The sequence below is a fragment of the Herpailurus yagouaroundi genome, unplaced genomic scaffold, assembly GCF_014898765.1.
Source record: "Herpailurus yagouaroundi ecotype Mexico unplaced genomic scaffold, PumYag 162, whole genome shotgun sequence".
Classification (NCBI taxonomy): Eukaryota; Metazoa; Chordata; class Mammalia; order Carnivora; family Felidae; genus Herpailurus; species Herpailurus yagouaroundi.
The window spans coordinates 27,028,604-27,049,276 of NW_024412403.1; positions in this window are offsets into that span (position 1 = coordinate 27,028,604).

Consider the following 20,673-nt stretch of genomic DNA (forward strand, 5'->3'; position numbering starts at 1 on the left):
CCCTCCCCCGTTCATGCTCTGTCTCTCTCTGTCCCAAAAATAAATAAAAACGTTGAAAAAAAAATTAAAAAAAAAAAACAGTCCTTTATCAGATATTTGAAAATATTTGCAAATATTTTCTCCTAGACTGTGGTTTGACTTCTAATTCTCATGAAAGTGTATTTTGCGGGAAGAAATTTTTGATTTTAATACAATGCAGCTTATCAATGATCTCCTTCATGAATTGTGCCTTTGGTGTTGTATCTAAAGAGTCATCACAAAACCCAAGATCATCTAGATTTTCTCTTAGGTTATCTTCCAGGAGTTTTACAGTTTTGAATTTTATATTGGGGTCTGTGATCCATTTTGAGCTAATTTTTGTGAAGGTTGCAAGGTCTGTATCTGGATTTTTTTGTTGTTGTTTTTTGCATGTGTATGTCTAGTTGTTCAAGCCCCATTTGTGGGAAAGACCATCTTTGCTCTACTATATTATTTATTATCAAAGATTAGTTTTCCATGTTTGTGTGAATTTTTGTTCTCTTCTATTGATCTATATCTCTTTTCTTTCACCAATACCATACTGTATTGATTACTATAGCTTAATAGTAAGTTCTGAAGTCAGATAGTGTCTATTTTCCAACTTTGTTCTTCTGTAGTATTGCACTGACTATTCTGGGTCTTTTGACTCTCCTTACAAATTTTATCATTTATTTGTTTATGAAAATGTTTATTTTTGAGAGAGAGGGAGGGGAAGGGGTAGAGAGATAGAGAGACAGGATCTGAAGTGGGCTCTATGCTGTCAGCAGGGGCTCCAACTCACAAACTGTGAGATCATGATCTGAGCCGAAGTCAGATGCTTAATGGACTGACTGACCCAGGTGCCTCATCTTACAAATTTTATAATCAGTTTCTCAATATCCACAAAATAACTTGCTGAGATTTTGGTTGGGATTTTGTTGAATCTAAAGATCAAGTTGGGAAGAACTGACATTTGGCAATATTGAGTCTTTTTCTCCATGACTATGGAATATCCCTCCATTTATTTAGTTCTTTAATTTCTTTTATCAGAGTTTTTTCGTTTTCTTCATGTGAATCTTGTATATAGTTTGTTAGATTTGTACCTAAGTATTCCATTTTTGGAAGTATTAATGCAAATGGTATTGCAAATTTAGCCTTTTCATTGCTGGTATATAGGAAAGTGGTTGACCTGTATATCAACCTTATATCCTGCAACTTTGCTCTAATTCCTTATTAGTTTCAGGAGTTTTTTGTTTTGATTTGTCTGATTTTTTTTTCTACCTGTGCAATTATGTCATTTGCAAACAAAGACAATTTTATTTCTTCCTTTCAAATCTGTATACCTTTTATTTTCTTTTCTTGTCCTATTTCATGAACTAGGACTTCCAGTATAATGTTGAAAAGAAGTAGTGAAATGGGATATCCTTGCCTTGTTTCTAACCTTAGCAGGAAAGCTTCTAGTTTCTCACCAATAAGTAGAATGTGAGCTGTGAATTTTTTAAACATGTTCCTTGTCAAGTTAAGAATATTTCCTTAAATTCCTAGTTTGCTGAGAATTTTTATCCGGAATAAGTGTTGAATTTTGTTAAATGCTTTTTGTGTATCTTTTGAGGATATATGATTTTTCCCCTTTAGTCTCTTGCTGTGATGGATGACATTAACTGATTTTCACATGTTGAACCAGCCTTGAATTCCCGGGATAAATACTGCTTAGTCATAGTATGTAATTCTTTTTATACATTTTTTGGTTTTGATTTGTTAATATTTTGGTGAGAATTTTTGCATTTATGTTTATGACAGGTATTGATCAATAGTTTTCCTTTTTTTTTCTTTTTTTTGGTTTTCTTTTCTTGTAATTTTTATCAGTTTTAGTATTAAGGTAGTGCTGGCTTCATAGAATGAGTTAGGGAGAATTTTGTTTTTAATGTTTATTTTTTTTATTTTTTAGAGAGACAGAGCATGAGTTGGGAGGGGGCAAAGAGAGGAGACACAGGATCGGAAGCAGGCTCCAGGCGCTGAGCTGTCAGCCCAGAGCCTGACGTGGGGCTTGAACTCATGAACTGAGATCACAACCTGAGCCAAAATCAGCGCTTAACCTATTGAGCCACTCAGGTGGCCCAGGAGTGTTTTCTCTGCTTCTATCTTCCGGAAGAGATTGTAGGGAATTGATGTAATTTCTTCCTTAGATGTTTGGTAGAATTCACAAAACTCAGAATCACTTATCTGGGCCTGATGCTTTTTGTTTGGTAAGATTGTTAATTATTGGTTCAATTTCTTTAATAGATCTATTCCTATTCAAATTATCTATTTATTTTTGTGTGAGTTTTGACAGATTGTGTTTTTCAAGAAATTGGTCCATTTCATGTAGGTTATCAAATTTGTGTGCACAGAGTTATTCATAGTATTTCTTTCTCCATCTCTTTACTTTTAATCTATGTGTCTTTATATTTTAAGTGGGTCTGTAGATAACATAGTTGCGGCTGATTTTTGATTCAGCCTGATAATCTCTGCCTTCTAATTTGTACATCTAGATCATTGACATTTAAAGTGATTAAAGATATAGTTGGATCAATTCATTTGCCTTGTTTTTTATTTCAATTTTCTTCCTTTTGTGATTTTAATTGATTATTTAATTTTTTTTCCCCTTTCTTAGCACAACAATTTTTTTTTAATTTTTTAGTAATTGCCCTAGAGTTTATAATAAACACAACTATTCCAAGTCTACTTGTAAATAAACCATGCCACTTACTGGGTAGGGCATGTGCCTTAGCATAACAAAATATTTCTAAAGTCTCCCTGCTTATGTTATTGTGGTTATTCATGTCACTTATACATAATTTATAGTCAGCAAATGAGTTGTTACTATTATTACCGTTATTATTTTGAACAAACTGTTATCTGTTAGATCAATTAAGAATAAGAAAAATAAAAGTTTTTATTTACTTCCATCAATTCCTGCTCTAATGCTCCTCCTTTCTTTATGTAGATCTGTGTTTGCAACTTGTATCATTTTCCTTCTCTCTAAAGAACTTTTTTTTTTTTTTTTAACAGTTCTTACAAGGCCGGTGTACAGGCAAAAAATTCCCTCAATTTTTGTTTGTCTAAGAAAGTCTTAATTTCTCCTTCATTTCTGAAAGGTAATGTCATAGGATGCAGTTTTCTAGGCTGGTGAAATTTTTGTCTCAGCACTTTAAATATTTCACTTCACTCTGTTCTTGCTTGTATGGTTTCAGATATCATTCTTATCTCTCTTCCTCTGTAGGTGAGGTTTTTTCCCGCCCTCTGGTATCTTCCAAGGTTTTTTCTTTACCTTTGATTTTCTGGCATTTGATTATGATATGCCTACATGGAGTTTTTCAGCATTTTTCTTGCTTTGTGTTCTCTGAGCTTCCTGGATCTGTGGTTTGGTATGTGACATTAACTTTGGGGAAATTCTCAGTAATCTTTGCCTCAAAAATTTTTTCTTTTCCTTTCTCTCTTCTCCTTCTGGTATTCCCATTATCCATATGTTATACCTTTTGTACTTGTTCCAGAGTGCTAGATTCTGTTCCATTTGTTTAGTCTTTTTCCTCTTCGTGTTTTGTGTTTGAATTCTCTATTGACCTATTCTCAAGATCAGAGATTTTTTTCCAAAGCTGTGTCCTAGACTATTAATGAACACTTTCAAAGGGATTCTTCATTTCTGTTACAGTGTTTTTGATCTATAGCATTTCTTTTTGATTCTGTTTTAAAATTTTGTTTTAATGTTTATTTTTGAGAGAGACAGAGAGACAGAGTGTGAGTGGGGGAGGTGCAGAGAGAGAAGGAGACACAGAATCCAAAGCAGGCTCCAGCCTCTGAGCTGTCAGCACACAGCCCCGACATGGGGCTCGAACTCATGGACCGTGAGATCATGACCTGAGCTGAAGTCGGATGTTCAACCAACTGAGACACCCAGGCACCCCGTTTTTTATTCTGTTTTAGAATGTTTATCTCTTTTCTTACATTACTCATCTGTTCTGGCATGTTGTCTACTCTCTGTTAGCGCCATTAACATATTAATCATAATTGTTTTAAATTCTGGCTCAGTAATTCAACATCTCTGTTATATCTTTTTCTGAGTCTGTTTCTAATACTTGCTCAATCTCTTCTAACTTTTTTTTTTCTTTTTAGTATGCCTTACAATTTTTCGTTGAAAGCCAGACATGGTATATTTGGTAAAAAGAACTCTGGTAAAAAAGCCTTCAGTAAGGTGGTAAGGGGGGGGAACGAGGGGAAGTGTTCTATTGTACTGTGAGTAGGTCTCAATCATATGCTGAGCATGTGTTTATGAGCTGTGAACTTCACAAGTGCTTCTTGGTTTCTCCCCATCCTCCACCCCTCTGGTGGGACAGGATGGCTAGAAGGGGCTAGAGTTGGATGTTTCCCTTCTGCCAGGTTGGTAAAGCTCTGATAAAACTCCAGTGGGTTAGGCTGTGGTGAAATAGTTTCTCCTGAGAATAGGGCTTGTTATAAAAACCAGAATGCTCTGGCTTATTAAAATGATTACTTTTCCCCTCCCCTGCCTGAAATATGAGGAGATTTTCTCAGATATTCACTGTAAGGACCTGGTAGATCTTCTGGAGGTAAAACTCATAAAAGTGTGATATCCTTCCACCCCCACCCCCACCCCAAGACTGAGTCCCCTGGAGTTCTTAACTTTCAGACTTGTATACACTGGGCCTCCAGCAATTTTATGGCAGTTCAGGTTTCCTACCTTAGTTCTGGTTCCTATAGATGTTTCTGCTGGTAGGTTTCTGCTCAGATAAATTGTGATTGTATCTGCCTGTCTATCCAATTTTGTGGATAGCAGTTAGCCCTGTGACTTCACTCTGATGGATCTAAGAAGAGTTGTTCATTTTTTATTTTATTTAGCATTTTAGTTTTCATTAAGATGAAATGACAACCTCTAAGTTCCTTATATGTCAGACAGGAAATCCAGATTTTATTTTACTCCCTGGATGTAATCATGTCAGAATTTTCGTATCAGGCCCATATTTGAAACCATCAAAACACATTTTTTGCATTGTTGAATGAGTTTCCATTGGATTCTGTTGTTAAGTATCCTTTCCACCCCATGGGTGAAAATCAGGCCTAATCCTCAGTGGCCTACATACTTAATTATTTTATTAAAAAGCATACAAATCATATTGTCCCTATGACATGATTGTTTACCTTAAATTACTTAGGAGGAAATCAGAAAAGGAAAAAGGGATTGCTGAGTGTTTTGTTTAAAGCAGTTTTATTTTGGGGGCACCTGGGTGGCTCATTCAGTTGGGTGTCCAACTTCAGCTCCGGTCATGATCTCATGGGTCATGGGTTCAAGCCCAGTGTGGGCTCCGTGCTAACAGCTCAGAGCCTGGAGCCTGCTTCAGATTCTGTGTCTCCCTCTCTTTCTGCCCTTCCTTTGCACTCTCTCTCTCTGTCTCAAAACAGAAATAAACATTTAAAAAAGGCAATTTTATCTTTTGCCTTTGTAGAAATAATTATTGCCCCTCCTTGGATAATGGACATTATAAGACTAAAGCTACAAACTCTTCCTCTAGAACTAAAGTTATGTAAACACAAAGTTTTGTAGAAAATTTTAATATTTTTATACATGTGACAAAGCTTTTGAAACCCAGGTAAAATGTCTTGATTTAATGTCTTCTTTCTTCCTGAATGTTGCAAATAATCACCATAATTTCTAGTATTTATAGTAGGTATTTTCTTCATAACATGTTATTCAGTTAAATATTGCTAATTAGCTATTAGAACCTTTTCATACGTGATTTTAAAAGTTACCAGTTTTTCCTAAGTGTAAATATATGATAAAAAATCTTTTCTCAGTTGAGGTATATCTAAATCTCTATTTTTAATGGGAAATATCATGCAATTTATAAAATTCAGTTTTATATATATTTACATTTTTCAATCTAGATAAGTTTAATTAAGACAGCTTTATACATAGGTTCAAATTCTCCCTTTCCTGTTCCCTATCTTTGCCAACTTTGGGCAAATTATTTTACCTTTTTTAGTCATGATTTTACCTTTAGTAATAGGGAGAGATTAGAATGTGTACTTCATGCAATGGTTATAAGATGAGGTACTTAGCTTAAAGACTTCTCCTAGAGACTATTCCAAAGAATGCTTTCAGGAATTTTGAGCTTTTTATTATTCCATTTCCTTTCCTTATGGCTACTCCAGGTTTTGTTATCTGATATGAATATCTGGTGCCTGTCACTGGCAGCACGTAGCAGTGGGTAGAATTACAGTCTTGTAGGATCTAATTGCAATTGATCCCACAGTGCCAAATAATGTCAAATTATGCTCAGAGCTGACCTGTCTGAAATGCCCCTCAAACTGATGTTGACATTTGTGAATAGTCTCAGACTTAGAGCCATGGAAAGGTTGAGCTCTATGACCTCCCTGAAGACCTTTAGAATGTCTGAAACTAAATGCTTTCATGTAAGTAGCAGAAAAATTCTTAGCACAGAGTAAGTGAATAGGGAGCCCTGGCTTCTTGATAAATGTAAAATTTTTCTAAGTCAAGTATGAAAAGAAGGTAAGACCAGAGAATTTCAGTGTTCTACTTTACAGAAAACAGAGGAGGAGGTGAGAAATGTGAAACAGAAACAATGTTGAAACAAACAATATCATGATTTATCAAGTACTTGCACCTATTATCTCCTTTGAAACTCATAGAATTGTCACCTAGTAAAACAATAGATATCTGTATCTCCTACATATGAGGAAGGAATGTCAGAGTAGCTTAGAGACTCACTGAGTTATATGACTCACGGATGGAGACTCCCTCTATTTTATTCTTCTCCATAAAATTTAGAAATTTCAATTATAATAACATAATTTCTTATCTAATTTGTTTCCTGCTGTACTGTCACTTACTAGTTTTCAATTGTTTCTTATTGGTGCTTTTCTGAGAGATTTTTAAAAACTGTTCTAGGAGACTATGGCCTATGCGGATGTCTATGAGAGCTTCTTCATTCTTTTTGCACATTTGGTGAAGCTACTCTTTCCTTCTCCACTTTTATCCTCTGAGTTACCGCCTAGCACTAGCAAAGGACCGCTGAAGAATGGAGCCAGCACTAATCTCTTTACTTTTATATGTTCTAAGGATGGTCCTGATAATAATTTTTTCTTAGACTGACATGTTTCCCTTAGAAAAATAACACCTTTTTCCTCCTCTCCTGTAAAATGTTCACTTTATTTTACGTAGGAAATAAATGCCTGTGCTTAAATGAAAACTCCTCGTTTCTTTGTACATAGGATGAAGATTTTATAATGTCAGATACAAACATTGTTGTTAGAAAATAAAAGAGAAGTTCAGGTTTTAATAGCATAAATTTAATATATGTGCCTTAGTACTCTATTCATTTTTAAACATAAGATCTTTATCACACTACCATTTTCTGTTTAAAATTTGTATGGATTCCCAGCTAAGCATTATAAATTTCCTTTCATTATCCAATGATCTAAAGAAGTGGACATAAATAAAATGCATCCAACCAGTCTTTTATAACAGGCAACAGAACTAGTGCTCATGGAGTGCCTACTATAAGCAGGACTCATTATTCAAATTTTACTTATTTAAGTTACACAAAATCTCCATAAAGTGTATCATCTTCCCTACGAAAATAACAATCAAAGAGGTCACAAAGCTAATGTGGCAAAATGTAACCTAGAGTCTAGGTTTTTCTGACTGTTTTTGAATTCCAAGCAAATCATCTTATGTAGAAATCCTAGTGTAGAATTTTTATATCTCAATGATAACAGCTGAAGTGTCTTCCCTTCCCTTCCCTTCCCTTCCCTTCCCTTCCCTACCCTTCCCTTCCCTACCCGTCCCCTCCCCAGCCTGCCCCTCCCCTCCCCTCCCTTCCCTCCCCTTCCCCTTCCCCTTCCCCTTCCCCTTCCTTTTCCTTCTTTTCTCCTTCTTTTGCTTTCTAAGGAATCAACAAAACATTTTTCATTGCCTAATTTGCAGTTGTACTTCAAAGCCCACACAGTTTCCCCTACAACTTTATTCTTCACTGACCTCAGCTGCCATGCTACTTTTGATAAAATTTCTATGCCTTTAGATAGGGTTGGCCTAGTCCTTCACTTGGCTCTACAGCTGGGACAATGATGGAATCTGTAGATGAGTACCAATTGTAAAGAAACCTAACCCACTTTCATTCTTGTAGTTAGGCCTATTAGTAGTATAACACAAAGGGCACAACAGGGGAATTCAGACTTGCAATAGGAGTTTGAGAAGTGATGTCAGGGTCACACTAGCAATTTATGTAGCTATGTACAAAGAGAAAGGAAATATGTAGACCAAAGGAATAGAGGCTCTTTCTTTGCATGATGAAACTTCAAAAGTCCTATATTTTGATCAGACATTTGGTTTGCTATTTTATATGGGTTGGAAGGATATGTAGCCATATCTCCACAAAGCATCTTTCACAACTTTCAAGGTTCAATATACTTACTCATATTTTAGAAAAATGGTTGCATTTTGCTCATACGCTATCTTAGTTTGACATTAAATCCAAGTGTAAATGAGTCCAAATTATATTCAGTTGGTCATTATTGTAGGGATTTTAGTGTTTACTACGAACCCAGTGAAATTTAGTCAACTCCAAGATTCATATATTTACTTTATACTTTACTTCTGCAGTTATTCCCACTTGGTTTGGAAAATGATCTTATGTTTTATTAGATATTTTTTAAAGTTATTATTGTAAAGGCATTATATACTCAATGCAAAGTAAATCACCACACACACACACACACACACACACACACACACACTCACATGGATGTAAAGCCTCCAGTTTATATCTCAATTTAAAGTTGGGTATCATCTCATGCATTTTAATTCCATCCAACATGGATCTTATCTCTCTCATTTACCTAGTTTTCTGTGATGCAGGCTAGTCTGCAAATCTAATAATATTAAACCTTTTGTGTAAATTCTTCCAGAAAAACACAATGAAACTAAACTACACTCTGAGCTGATATACACAGAGTAATCTCTGTATTGCTCTTTAAATGTCCTTGTTAAGGCTATGGAACTCACTTTCAATCTTTATGATCTCCAGCTTCTCAATTTTTAAGACATTTTCCCTTAGGAAAAACTATTTCTCCCATTTTGGATCTGCTCCTATGTATTTTCTAGCCATTTGTAGGTTCACCATGTTTTATATCTCCTAAGCAAATCAACAGGACCTATGAAATTGAATCCTTCCCAGGACAGATTCTCCCATCTCACCTCACTATTCCAAGTTCAATTCATACAATCCTTTGCAATTGATCCCTTCTTAAGATCAGGCAGTGTTTGAATATGAATAGTTCACAATGGCCTCAATTCTTCCTTTTCTAACTTTGTGGGCCTAGAGGAAAAAGGGAGGAAAGTGAGAAGCACTACCTCAACTTGCATAATGTGTCCTTACCTTGGGCCTGCTGTTTCTTGATTCTCTTGGGAGTAAGCATGCCACACTGGGAAATACCAACCTTAATTGTTCAGTGGGCAAGTCCCTGTAGAGCATAAATATTTTATAAATATTTAAGTATATTTGTAAATATATATAGTATATAAATATACAATATATTTTATAGATATTTATGAATACTTGTAAATATTTTTATAAGGGCCTTGAAGATGGGTACAGGAAATCAGGAAAGATACCAGGACATACTTCATGACCATGAGCTCTCCAGCTTTATTCTTTTTATGCTTCCTTAATCTAGGGTTGCACTGGCAGGTATATGCAGGTAGAACAAACACATTCAAAATTTTATCCTCATGTTTTCCCTAAAGGTGGAGGTGGGGTGCCATCAGACAAAATCAGGCTAAAGCTGCAGTCTTTATTGTGAGGGAGCCTATCAAAATGGGTTGGTCCTTTGAGAATTGGTCCAAAGCTTTCAGTAGCATTTTTTCCTCTGTCTTAGTATTATCAGGAGCTGTTCTAACCAATTTAATACTTAAAATAACACACCAAAGCAGGTATTACCATTATCTTAATTTTATACATGTTGAAACTGATGCTCAGGAAAGTTAAGTAATTTGTTCAAGGTCATAAACCTAATATGTGGTTGAGCCAGGATTTAAACAAAGGCAACAAGATACCAGAACCTGGGCTTTTAAACCTCACATGTTACCTCCTCTAATATTGGATACTGACATACCATATTTTCAGTGTATGGTCTTCTTGTACTTTGGATGACATAGTTAGTGTTAATGTGAATCTGTGAAATGAAAATTGTACTATTGTGTTTCCAAAATTAACAGGTCAGTAGTGTTGTAGATGCTCTATAGAAAATAGAACAAACTATAATTGATAATGCAAGCATCGGTGTGTGGGGAAGTATTAAAGAAAAGAGCTTAGGGGCTTCTGGTACATTGTACAGGATATGAACAAGAAAGAGGGTATTGCAGGTTGATAATATGGAGAGTAATTTTATTTTCTAGAAAATTAATATTAAGGATCTGCCTTTACACTTTTTCTTGCAGTATCCAATGGACTGAGCAGTATCTTGATTCACTAATCTGCTGGTTCGAGGTGTCCTCAGTTTGGGTCTTGTCTTTGCTGTCTGTCTAGGAGCTCTGAGCCCAGCTGCAGAGGAAGGGAGCTTGCTCACTAGCAAAGGTCTAATGGGGTATATGGCAAGTCTACAGTGGACTATTAACTATAATATGAAGCCATGTGGGCTCCCTTGACCTCATTGCATTTAGAGATAAAAAGGAGACCAGAAAGATTTGTATGACTCTAGTCTTTCATTTTTCTGTCAGACACATTTCTTTTAAAAGGAGAAGGTGTGATTGAAAACAGCTAATACAGACTAACTTAGGATGTAATCACTGTCTCCATGTTGTTCTATTCTTTAAAAAAAATTTTTTTTTAATGTTTATTTAGTTTTGAGAGAGAGAGAGACAGAGCATGAGTAGGGGAAGGGCAGAGAGAAAGGGAGACACAGAATCCAAAGCAGGCCCCAGGCTCTGAGCTGTCAGCACAGAGCCCGAGGCGGGGTTCAAACCCACAAACCGTGAGGTCATGACCTGAGCCAAAGTTGGACGTTTAACCGACTGAGCCACCCAGGCGCCCCCCTGTTGTTCCATTCTTCCTCCTCCCAAAACATGACTTTGCCATATTTTCTCATCAATATATTTTCTTTCTAAATGCAGATTGTTTACCTTCTTACATCTCGCATACAGACTCCTTAGAAATAGAGGTGAGGGCAATGAGAAAGGAACAGAAAAGGAGGCAGAAGACAAACTCCATATACTTTGAAGTTCTATGCTGAAATTCTGCTCTACTCATAAACCATTATGGTTTTATTTTAGTGCTGCCCAATTCATTTTGGCAGCTATTAGATATTGTGCTGGCTGTATAAAGCAATTCATCCTTGTAAATCCTTAAGCACAGCAATAAATCAAGGCAATAAGAGCAAGGGAACCTGATGGACAAGTGCATTGGTGGTAACATAGAGGGGAAATTTAAGAACATCAGGAGATCCATTTTGCCTGAAAGTAATCTACTTCGTGCAGCTACCAAGTAGTTGATCACCCACCACATTTCCACATTAGGTCTCTTAAAGCATACCGTGAATAGTGGCAGGGACTATGAACTTAGTAGTATCTGGAACAGGTAAGGCAAAGTGGTTGAAAGAAGATATATCATTGAAACTGTAAAACTCCTATAAGAAATCATGGGGGAAAAGACTCATGACACTGGTCTTGGCAGTAAATGGTTTGTTTCTTGGATATTATACCAAAAGCACAAGCAACAAAAGCAAAATAGTCAAGGGGGACTACATCAAACCAAAAAGCTTCTGCACAGCAAAAATAAATAATCAAAAAAATGAAAAGGCAACTTGTAGAATGTGAGAAAGTATTTGAAAACCATATGTCTGATAAGGGGTTAATATTCAAAATATATAGGGAACTCCTACAACTCAATAGTAAGAAAAATAACTTGATTTTAAAATTAATCATCATGGAAATGCAAATCAAAACTTCAGTGAAACATCGCTTCACACCTGTTAGGATGGCTATTATTAAAAAACAAAAGATAATAAATATTAGTGAAGATGTGGAGAAATTGGAGCTCTTGTACTCTGTTGGTAGGAATGTAAAATATTATAGCCACTCTAGAAAATGGTATGGAAAATCTTCAAAAAAATAAAAAACTAGAACTGCTGTATATAATCAAACAATCCCATTTCTGGGTATATAGTCAAAATAATTGAAAACAGGATATTGAAGAGATATCTGAAATCCATTGTTCATTACAGCATTATGTGCAATAGCCAAGAGATAGAAACAAGCTAAATACCCAGCACCAAATGAATGGATAAAGCAAATGTGGTATGCACGTACAATGGAATATTACTTAGCTTTAAAAAAGGAAATCCTGCCATAATTGACAACATGGATGAACCTTGAGGGTATTATGCTAACTGGAATAAGTCAGATATAGAAGGATAAATACTGTATGATTCCAATTATGTGAAGTATCTAAAATAGCCAAACTCCTAGAGACAGAGTGGAATGGTGTTTGCCAGGGGTTAGAGGTAGGGGGAAATGGGGAAATTGCTGTTCAATGGGTATAAAAAATTTTAGTTGTGCAGAATGAATAAATTCTAGAGATCACTATACAACACTGTACTTACAGTTAACGACACTGTAATGTGCACTTAAAATTTTGTCAAGAGGAAACTCTCATGTGATGTTATTACCACAATTAAATTTTATTAACATTTATTCATTTTTGAGAGAAAGAGAGACAGAGTGCAGAGAAAGAATGAGACACAATCTGAAACAGGCTCCTGGCTTTGAGCTTTCGGCACAGAGCCCAACTTGGTGCTGGAACCCACAAACTCCGAGATCATGACCTAAGCCAAAGTCAGACGCTTAACCGACTGAGCCACCCAGACACCCCTGTTACCAATTTAAAAGAAAGGTGATGTATCAGCATTCTGAATTCAAAGTTAAAGTCAGCATTCTGAATTGAAATGAGGCTCACTCTGGTAAAATTCTGGAAGCTATTTACAGAGCAGGGTTAAAAGAGACAGCAAGAGATATTCAGGTACTCAGGGACTAACACAGTGGGAGGTCATTACTGCCTAGGCCTGAAAAAGCAAGCAGAGGAAACTGTTACTGAAGTGGTTGAAGGTGAAGAGAGGGAGAAGCACGGCCTAACCAGATTGCAGTCATAAGAGGGACTATGGCTAAACCATGGGAGTGAAGCATGAAGGGAATGGGTAGAGAAATGCCCTGGGGGACTCTCTGCTGATGTCCTCTCCACCCCTACCATAAGGCACCATAGTTGTACTTGGTTTACCACTGAAGCATGCAGAGATTTGCTTGGAATCCAAAGCATTTGGTTTAGGCATTCTCCCTTCAAAGTTTAAGAGTAGTTGTATAAAGTCATTCATATGATGAAGGGAGCGGGTCACTCTTCTCTCTAGAGGAGGAATATTTTGTGTTTGATTGTTTTGAACAAAAAGGTGGGAATGTAGATGAGGTATTTTTGAGAAAGCTAAATTTCAGGTATCAAATCTTAAAAAATGTACTTAGTTTTAAAGATATTAGTATAAGAAATGCTGAAGATAACTTCAGAGCAATTATGAAATTCTTTGTTGCTTTCACATACTTTTAGCTATGTGTGGGGGGTCCATTTTTAATAGAAGTTTATGGAAAAAAGCATAATACTTGATTATTTAACTGAGTATAAAATATAGCTTAAAATTTCAGCTTACATTTTCAAGCATTAAAGATTGTTCTTTTTTTTAAGTTTATTTATATTGAGAGAGAGAGTTGCTAGTGGGGGAAGATCAGAGAGAGAGGGAGGGAGAGAATCCCAAGTAGGCTCTATACTGGCAGCACAGAGCCCAACATGGGGCTCAATCTTAAGAACTGTGAGATCATGACCTGAGCTGAAATCAAGAGTCAGACACTTAACCAACTGAGCCACCCAGGAACCCCAACTTTAAAGATGGTTCTTACTTTTTTTTGATTAAGCACAACTCAATTTATTTGTGTGAAATAAGAGAACACCATATTGAAAGATTCTTAGTAGAGTCTCAGAAGGATGAAATGAGGGAATAATAGTTATAGATCTTGTGGCTAGGTTGAGTGTTTTTTTAATTATAGTTCTTCCTATTTTTAATTTTTTGAGTACTAATTAGCTCCATAAATGTTCAATTATTGAGTTAGAGCTGTGAGACATAAAGTTGAGTATTAAGGAAAAGTCAGTATCAGTGTTCCAGAAGGAAGCAGATCACATGCTAAAAATGGGATAATATAAATGAGGCAATATTGGGAACGCTTTATCACCACTTCTGAGACTAACGGGAAGAAGAGGGAGCAGTTATTAAAAGCCTATGAGAGTGATAATTCTAGGCAAGGTACATCTGCCAAGAAATGTCTTTTAATTAGAAGAACACAGCCTCTGATAACTCTCAGCCATGCATGGAGGGAGCTAGGAGAATAAATACTCCTACTTTTCTCTCCTCTCACTTCCTTTGTCTCCCATAGCTGAACCAACTGGAAGTGCAGAGTAAAGGAACCAGAATGATGTAATCTATAGAGATCATCTGGGCATAGAATAAGGTAAAAACAAAAGCTGGAAAACTATAGAAAATTGAACTAGAGGGTATAGATCAAATTGTACAGCACAAGATGCCTGCTTAGAAGAAAAGGGACTCTATGGTTCTGATAATATCTGCTAGAGTTAGTCTTTGCATGAGGATATGTCTCAGAATGGAGATGACCACCAGTATTTGTAGTAAGGCAAGCAGTAAGGAATGAATATGTTTTTAAATTGAGCCAGAGTTTCAAAGTGTTATCTTTGGCTCTACATTGAAGAGAGGTACAGTTTCCCATAGATAATTATTACTTCATAAAAAATGGAAATAAAGAGGAGTGGTCACCATGGGTTAATGCTCTGTTAAGAAACAAATGGGCAGCAGAGCCATAAGTCAATATCAAATGTTACTTTTTTAGTGTAATTGCCAACAGGGCTTCAGAAATTTAGAACAAGTAGTATCTGGAGATTAGCTTCATTAGAAAAAAGTTGATGGAAAAGGAATTCCATCAAGAAAAGAAGTCAAGGAAAGAAATTAGGAACATATTTTACGAGGTAAATATTTCAAGGAGAAAGAGTCTGAAAATAAAGCAATCTTTGATTCAAATCAATTTCAAATAAAATGTCAATATAAAGAATCAACCCATTTCTGTTGCTATTATTTTCATTTCTGTTCAAGGAATCCCTGACATTTTGAGTTGTGTATTTTTGTGTTCGTGTGTGCACGCACACACATTCATGTGTGTAACTATATCTAGAACACAGAATAGTTCCTTTCATCAAGCAATAACTAGCCATTGGTTTGTGTCATTTAAGTAAAACTTTTTACCTTCATACAGACCAATGCAATATGAAAATATCAAATTCAGTCAAGCACCTGTGAAAACTTCACACCCTTGTTTTATAATCCAAACACTGTACCTTACTGGCAAGAAATAACAACTATGATAAACCAAAAAAAAAAAAAAAATTCAGGTTTAGGTTTTGGGAATCTCTAAGAAAAAAAAATAAAGGAGTCTATCTTGAAGCTACAAATAGAGCTTGAAGTTCTTTATTATGAATAAAGAGCCAAAGTAAATGGTACAGAAAATATAATAAAAGCTTTTGGAATTCAGAAGAAGCAGGAAAGATTAGAGTGAACAGAAGAGCCTGGGGAAGGAGTTAGAAGGGCAGCAGATCATGCCCCAAATGTCAAGTTGTGTGAAGGTTTGGAGTGTGATGAGTGTGGCTATCTAGAATTTTAAGGCATTCCAGGAAGAATGCTCTCAATATAGCAATTTCCAGGAAACCGATGAGTTACTGAGGATTTTCCATGGGGGATGTCTATGCTAAAAGTGCTTGTGTAGAAAGGGTGGTCAGCAGAAGGAAGGTGAAGGGTTATAGGATTGTTCCTAGGCTTTTCCTTGAACTCAGACTTTTACATATTATTACCATTCCCTCCTAATTGGAAATAAGAAGGCCTGTTCTAGGACATTGTTGAAAAGAGTAAATAAATTAACACACATGCAAGCAATTAGCATAATGCTTGGATCTCAACCAGCAAACATTAGTTATGGAACTTCTTTTCTTTGAGACTGAGATCAGGAAGATAGAGCAGACAATGACAAAGGAAGGCAGCAAAAGAGAAGTTCCAGACTTGGACAACGGATACTGGCAGTAAAATTTTTGTGAAGATACTAATGGACAAATTGCTGCTCCTGCTAGGAATCTCTGTAAACCCCACAGAAAGGAAGAAGATAATTGGCTTCATTTTTAATTTGGAAAGGCTCCAAATTTAATGGAGGAACCTAATCTGTGATTTGGAATTTGCTTAATCCCTGCTGCATTTTATATCCATCCCTTAGCAGTCTACTTTTCCTTGCTTGTTTTCTAGGAAGGTGCCATAGGAGAATCCAGAAATTGAGAACTGAAACTTTATCTAGCATTTGGCACATCTCTGTCACAGCCCAGAATTTCTTTCCTCTCTTGTGTCAGTGGCTTATGATGGTTTGACTTAGGTGTAAACTAAAAGGAACAGTCCACCATGACTGTTTTATCTCAATTGTTGGCTACACCAGCTAAAAGAGAGAAGGATGGGACACAGGGTAACTGGTGACAGAAGCATGTGGAACTGTACACAACAAGGGAAATGAAGAAGATGGGAAAAGACCCAGATTAAGGTGTGAGGGTCTTCTGCTAATTACAGTATAAGAAAAGAGGGCCACCAATATAGAGCATAAAATAAGCAAGTGAAGTCATTTAACTGGAGTACCCATCCTCAGAAATATAATCATGTTTTTGTTTTTGTTATTGTTTTGTTTTTCCTGTAAGGGCTGCAACTGTATATGGGGCATAGTTTATTCTTGGGAATTATAATGCTTCTCAGATCTAGTGCTTACTAATAAATTCTGTCAAATTATCAATTTTTGTTTTTCCTTTTCTTCTTTGACAGGTGCTTTGTTGCTCTTTCATTTTCTTTCCCTTGCTTAAAGTTTCTTGTCAGGTAGAAAGCCCTCTTATAACCTTGTCCAACCGTCTTACAGTCTGTTCTTTCCTGCTATCCTCTACTGTCCTGTATTTTCTTATTCTGTAACCACTCTTTTTTCTTCCAGTTGGTAATGGATCATTTGCTAATTCTGGAATATGCTTGTGTTTAATCAGTCATCAAGTATCCTTTAGCTGGTGCTCAGGAATATGTCTAAATGAATTCTTTTTTATTTGTTTTCCCTTTCCAAAAATTATTCTCATCTTTTTAATTGTTTTCATTCACATTCCAGCCAGTCCCTGAGCCAATTTCCAAATGTTATTTTCTAAAATTCTCTGAGGGATAAGAGTGTTTGTTTTCAGCCATTTTGAATAAAGTTCATTGTTCTTTCCTTAAGATATCAGACTACTTTTACTATCCATATTTGTTGGCTTAGATTGGTGTAAAAAGTGATATATATATATATATATATATATATATATGTATATATATATATATTTGTCAAAACATGAGACTTCTTTAAATTAAACTGTTAATTGAAAGCCATCACCTGTTTTTTTTTAAAACAACTGTTGCTTAAAAATTACAATTCACTTTGTGTAAGAAGTAATAAGAGAATGTAGTCAAAGACATGTTCTCTTGGAAGTAATGAATTCTACATGGATCAACACAGATTCTTATTCTAGGTCAGTCATTGTCCAATTTAACATGCCTTCATTTCTGTAAAATGGGTATGCTAATGCTGTTTCCTTACATGTTACAATTTTTAATTAATGATTATGCGCTTTTGCATAATGTGCATTCATATATTATTAGGTTAATAATGTGCATTCTCAATGTACTTTAATAAAGGACATTGGGAACTAATTAAAAGGAATGTAATTTGTGCTTTTGGGAAGAAAAGTGTTATCGAAGTGTAAATTAGGGAGGGAAGTGGCAGTTAAATCTATACAACATGTCTATTACCACACATTTGAGGCTTAACTCTAATTACAGATAGGACATGTGAGCAAACAGCATCTGGGAGACTTCCACTCATTTCAGAAGGTCCTTCTTCACCTCTATAAAAGAAGGCTATTCATTTAATAGCCAAGATTATTAATAAGCCACTTTCTGTTCGGAACAAAAGGTTAGAGGGAAAAGACCTCTTTCAGAGTCAGCGTATCAACAGTATTTATTGTTCTCTTTTGTAGACAATATCTGCCCAACAAATGTCATGAGAAAGGGGTTTGTTATTCAGTCCTTTAGACAAGAGGAAAGCATTTTTGTGGATTGATAACGCTACCCAGAAAGGGCATTTACACCTGATGGAAGAGGAGAATTCTGTAGACAGATCTGTGCCTGTCTTCAAACCTTTCAACCATCTGAATAACCCCTGAGGTTAAATCGCTGGTAGACATCTGTAGGCAGAAGTAAGAGAAATGAGATCATCAAGGAACGGTATCGTGCTTACAACATGTGGTGAAATGAGTGGCTCTTCACCATCTGTTATTTGTGTGTGTATTTTATTATGTAAATGTTCGTACACACTGCATTCTAAACAAAGGAACATTACTTCCACTTTGTTGGTGCTGCCAAGCTTGCGTATGTGTCCTGGAAAAAGAAAGTGGCAGACAGAAAATTCAGGGTTCATCTAGCCACTTGGGTCCCCACTCCTTTCACCAAGAGGGTGAGAGACTCTAAGTAGTTGGATTCCTTTTCTGCATCCTGTTAACAAATACAAAGCTCGACTGTGAAGGGAAAACAATGTCTTAAATACTACAGTTATGGTTCGGAGCTTCTTTTGCCGGGGTCCACAGGACAAAGATACTGGAAGCTGGGGTGCCCTGGGATGGTTCCAGCGTAGACTAGTGATAAATCCAAGCTCGAAAATAAATTTGGACAGAGAAAACAGGCTCTGTTCAATCTTCTCTCATCTGCTTAATTCCTGGCACATATCTCTGGGTCATGGGAAGGTTCTGGTGGGCTGCTGTCATTGTCTCCCCCAAAACAAGAGGGGTGTGTGTATGCATGTTTGGGAGGAATGAAAGTGAGGAGATTTGGGTGACACATATTCTGGTTTAAATTTTCAGAAAATTACCAATTTAAATTGAAATGTAATTATCCTAACTGGCATCTTTTTGGCAGCAGCTTAAAAAAAATCCCTCGGCTTTACTGTACCAAGCAAAAGCCCAGAGGAGTCCTGACACTGGCCTTTAATCAAAAGCTGAAAAGACACAAAAGCTTTCAGATAATCTATGCCAAGCTATCTTGGACAGCACGGAATTGCCTGGAGCACCCTTCTGGTGGCATTTAAAACACCTGGTGCCCTTAGAAAAAAAAATACATCTGCGTCTGCAATTTCTCCTTCTGTAATTCCCTCAAATCTCTCTATCTCAACCCATTCTCCTGTCTTTATAAGTAGGGATGCTACAGTGACAGGAAAATAAAGCGATTTTATTTACCAAGAGAATGACACTTGTCATTGGCTCTGCCTGGAGGTGACAGACTCAGGTGCCCATCTGCACAAACACTTCCTCACTGTTTATTTCATGTGGTTTAATATAATTAAACTATCATTGTGCTCATTGATTCAGCTCAAATTTTAATTTGATAATTGGGAAAAAGGTGTGCATTTGAAATGGAGGCAATTAATTGACACTTTAAATGCACTGGAACAGAAATAATTTAAGTTACACCATACTTAGCGGTGACTTATACTGTTGTGTTTATGCAGATTCTTTTATTTAGCTCCTGTCATTAATGGATAGAGGTAAATAACGCTTCTCGGCCTACGTCCTTTCTAAACAGGCGGTCTGATTCTGCAATTTGGACATATTTTTGCCGCCACAGACAATCCCATTCATTCTGTAGTCGTTGGCTTTTCTAAAATAAAGACGTTCTAACTTTGAACAACAATCTAATCATTCATAACTAGTCTCACATATATGCAACATAATTATGCAGATTGTCACATAATTTTATCAATAGACAGCCTGATCCTCATCCTAACAAATATCTTGCACAAGGAAATAATGAGAATCACAAAGATACAATTTCTCAACTTACAATGCCCGTCTTTCCCACGATTTGAATAAAAAGAAGGGAAATAACCAGTTCTTACTTATTTACTTTTTCTCCAAGACGAGTTTTACTTTAATTTGCTTCAAGGGAATTTATATATTTTGGTGAACTTGCTGAAACCTAAGAAGCAACCATATTTATGGATAAAGCATTTTTTTGTGTTAATTATCTTCCATCTGGAAACAAATATGCTTTCATATTTTTTAAGAATCAAGAACAAAAGCTAGTTTGTTTTAGCAACTTACAAAATCTTCCTCATTTTTGCTGGAGCTCTTTTATTCACAGAGCCTGAATAAATACTTTTAATCAAAACTGAAGCAAGTTCAATTTTGCAAAACGCTAACCACCACAAATTATACCTGTAGTAAATAATGTTACTTATTAAGAATTATTGGTTGTTTCTACATATGCCCTGAGACGATTTGTTCTTAATATAAAGGATTGGAGCAGCCACTCTGCCTTTTAGATGAAAGCTTATGCTCTTGCTTCAATCTATTATTCAATATTTTTAATATTCAGTGTAGCCATGGATGAACCTAAGAAAGTTTTGGCAGGTCATTTCAG